At 44.4% G+C, this 4,116-nt stretch overlaps 1 non-coding gene across 1 annotated transcript; it reads right to left on the bottom strand.

Moving 5' to 3' along the window:
* Positions 1 to 493: 493 nt before the first annotated feature.
* Positions 494 to 556, bottom strand: LOC124529502 (U7 small nuclear RNA). The gene has a single exon (XR_006966387.1). It is a non-coding gene; the product is annotated as a U7 small nuclear RNA (small nuclear RNA).
* Between the last annotated feature and the right edge of the window lie 3,560 nt (positions 557 to 4,116).

Raw genomic sequence — 4,116 nt, 5'->3', positions numbered from 1 at the left:
AAGCGAGACCATCGGAGAAGGAACGGAAGAAGTAAGCCAAGAGCCCCTACTCACACTAAAGAGGCAGGGCCCCACAGTTACCTACCATTGTCACCACCACTGCCAAGGTCAGAGCTCTGTGAGGGCAGGGCACACTCTGCTGCTACAAGTGCTAGAACCGCCCTGACCGAGTAGGCACCCAGGAGCTTCTGGAAGCTCCATCAGAAGCAGGAAACAAAAAAATGGCTTCTTTTCTCTTTCGTTCAACCCCCATCAGTCTCCCACAGATAACTGGGATGGTCTACCCTTTGGTTACCAGGCACTCCCCTCATCACTCTACCCCATAACAAGGACAGGGACAGCATCACGCATCTGCCCAATGGCATGCAACTATTCCAGCTAAGACGAAGACACCCTCACTCTCTTCCTAAGAAGGGAAAGTGCAAATCCTATCCGCTACCATAGCCACCTCTGGGAGATACAACTTCTTTTTGGGGGTGGGGGGTGGGGGGTGGGGGGTCTTCCGGTAAAGACCGGAAAACCTGCTAGACAAATTCTAAAAGCGCTGTTAACACTAACACTGGGAGGTACTACTTCTGCTTCCAGTTCAGCCACAGTCTTGACTTATTATATTCTGTAATCGAAAGACTGAATTGTAAAGTTAACAGCCACCAACGAAAATGACAGACCTGGAGCCTGATGGACCAAAACAGAAGAGAGAAAGGATGCCAACAAGCGCCATTTTCTATATAAAATAGAAGGAAGGAGGGAAGAAATCGGTTTTATATGTTTAGGGGTTGTGGGTTGGACTGCGTCGCCCCCAAAGCTGTGTTCAGGTCCTAGCCTCCAGGCCCTGTGAATGTGAGCCGACTTGGGAACGAGGTCTTTGAAGACGTAATCAAGTTAAGATGAGGTGGTTCTGCGTGAGCATTGGTTCCCACCATCAGGGAAGGCTTTTCTGAGAAAGTGATGTTCAAGCTGAAATCTGAGGGATGCAGAGGGTTTCCAGCTACAGGAGTGGGCAGGGAGGGGTGCGTGTGACCTAATGCGAACAGTGCTTCGGAGACTCTGTCATTGGAAAAAAAAAAAAAATAGCGCATCAAAGTTTCCAAGAGAAACCTCATATCGTTGAAACTCACCCCCAGGAGGGTGAGGGGAGACACGTGGAGCTGGAAAATGGGGAGGAACCAAATCATGCAGGGTCTCCAAGGTTGGGTTGTGGATTTGGAACCGTATGAGGAGAGAAAAAGAAAAAAAAGGATTGTAAATGGGGATGGGATGCCAGGATCTGTCTGCATTTCTAAAAGATTCCTGGGGTGCCTGGTTGGCTCAGTTGGTTAAGCGTCTGACTTTGGCTCAGGTCATGATCTCCTGGTTCATTTTGTTAGTTGGAGTCCCTCATCGGGCTCTGTGCTGACAGCTCAGAGCCTGGAGCCTGCTTCGGATTCTGTGTTCCCCTCTCTCTCTGCCCCTCCTCTGCTCGTGGTCTGTCTCTCTCTGTCTCTCAAAAATGAATAAACGTTAAAAAAAAAATGTTGTGGGTTTTTGTTTTTTTTTTTTTTGGTCCTAAAGACAAGGGCTGTATTTTCTAATCCTGTGTGGTAACCTTACACGAATTGATGCTTAACATATTTATTGAACTGCATTTCAATTCTGTAAGAATGGTATTTTGGGAATTGTGTTTAGTAGTAAAAACTAAAGGAGGGAGTATGGAATTAAATTTGGGACTGAGCAATACTTACTTCCTTCTGGAAATCTATTTTCTCTGATTACTGTATGTCATGGTCACATAAAATGAAAAAAGATACAATTTCTGAAAACAGCATAATAACATCAGCATGGAGAAAACAGTATTTCTAACCGATACTGGTGAAAACCATCAGCTATGAAACCAGACCGAATGAGTTTGAATTCCGGTTTACTTGCTGTGGGTCCTTGAGCAAGTTACTTAGCCCTTCTGTGCCTCAGTTGTCTTATCTGTGAAAAGAGATTATAATAGTACCTAGTTCATCTTTTTGTGGTAAGATTACAAGAGAATGCATTAAGAGCTTGTCAAAGACTGCCAGGCACGGTTAAGTGCTCAATGAAAGTCACCTATTACTGGGGCGCCTGGGTGGCGCAGTCGGTTAAGCGTCCGACTTCAGCCAGGTCACGATCTCGCGGTCCGTGAGTTCGAGCCCCGCGTCGGGCTCTGGGCTGATGGCTCAGAGCCTGGAGCCTGTTTCCGACTCTGTGTCTCCCTCTCTCTCTGCCCCTCCCCCGTTCATGCTCTGTCTCTCTCTGTCCCAAAAATAAATAAACGTTGAAAAAAAAAAAAAAAAGAAAGTCACCTATTACTAATGGCATACAAATTTCATGGTGTGTATAAAAAGTGGCTTTCCCTGACTATAAAATACCTAGCTCTTTAAAATGCTCCTGTTCCTTGATTCCTAACAGTAGCTATTGTTTATGTGCTCATAATAATTATACAATGGCAATATGACTTTTACAAAATGTTTAATGCGTCAGGGTTGGTTGGGCTCATTATAACAAGTAATAAGATCCCTCCCCAATATTAAATTGTTTTCAGATATGTTCTGGATAATGCATTTTAAGAAATGCTAAACCTAACAACACATAAGCCCATGGCACGTCATTTTCCTTGATTTCCAGGTGATAAGAAGTGTTACTAACCATGTCTGGGGTTCACAAAGAGTCATGGTCTTTATTCTTTTTCCCTCCTGCCCATATCTCAACTGCCAGGCAGCTGTGCATTTTAATACTGTTTCTTCCCCAATCTCTCCCCATGTATTTGTAAGTGAAAATATGCACATCAGTGCTTGAACATTCACACAAATTGATTACTGAGGCTCATGAAGGTTAAAAGCTATCCTTTAGCTCAGTAGACAAGATACTCTCCTTCTTCTACCTACAAAACAAGATTTCTAGTCTGTCAGTTTCATAGATCACTCTCCAACCAGTGCATGACAGATAAAGATCAAAGAACAAGTTAGCGCTGAACTGGTTACAGATTGGAAATCAGGTGACAGCAGGCTCTATTGTTTCTTCTGTAATGTCCCCCAAATGGGGACGCTTTTGTGCACGGGTGAGCACAGCCCATACTTGTTGACAGAATTATTTTTAGAAAGTAATGCTTTCCCATTTATAAAACCCAGAAAGAGGCAGCATAGTGTGTAGGCGGTAGTTCTCAACCCCGGCTGCCGATCAAAATTACCTGTGGAGCTTTATAAAATGTGCAGATCCCATGACCTCACTCTAAACCAATGGTTCTCAGCCTGGGCTGCACATGTGAATCGCCTGGGGAGTTTTTGAAAACCAGGATACCTGCCAGGCGGCCCCACCCGGGACCAATTGCATCAGAATCTCTGGGGGAAGGGCCTGGAGAGAGGCATTGCTTAATCAGCTCTCCAGGTGATTTCTAATATGCCTGGCCTGAATACCACCGTTCTAGATGTTTTGAATTCACTTATTCATCTAACAAACATGTACTGACTGCTACTATAGACAAGGCATTGCTGGCCTCAGAGCAGTTAAGGACATAAACACTTCCCTGCTCTCCTGGGATTAGAAATCTGAATCAAAACCTTCAGACGGGGGGCTGAGGCATCTGAAATATCTAGAAGCTAATCAGCCAAGATTGAGAATCATCGGGGGGGGGGGTAGCAGAGAGAGCAGGGAGTCCGATGGCTGTGTTTGAATCTTGGCTCCTCTGTTCATTGGCTGTTTGATCCTGGGTAAGTTATGTAACTGTTCTAAGCCTCTGCTTCCTTATCTTTAAAATGGTGGAAAGCAAATCTTCTGTTCTAAGGCTGTTAACGTGTTCTAAATAATAATTTCTGAAAATTGATAGAAATCTCAGCACAGTAGCTGGTACCTAGGAGGCATTCAATAAATGTTAGTGTTCTCCCTTTGTCTGGAAAGCGATGTATGCTAAGTACCTATGATGTACTACTGAAATACCAGATATTGGCCCTGGCTTTCCAGGAGTTACGGTGTAACAAACAATTAGCCACATCATACATAAGCTATTCCTAGGTGTGTGTTGTGGGTTTCTTTCATTGCTGCAAGGGTTCCGAATGGAGAGAAATAATCACTGAAAATCAGGAGCCAGAGAGTTCCTAAAGAGGAAGAATTTGA

The sequence above is a fragment of the Lynx rufus genome, unplaced genomic scaffold (genome assembly GCF_022079265.1).
Source record: "Lynx rufus isolate CCGP_SWC_20201006 ecotype Redwood Valley unplaced genomic scaffold, mLynRuf1.p SCAF_6, whole genome shotgun sequence".
Lineage (NCBI taxonomy): Eukaryota > Metazoa > Chordata > Mammalia > Carnivora > Felidae > Lynx > Lynx rufus.
Note: the sequence above shows the minus strand (reverse complement) of the source record. Positions and strands in the feature narration are given on the sequence as shown.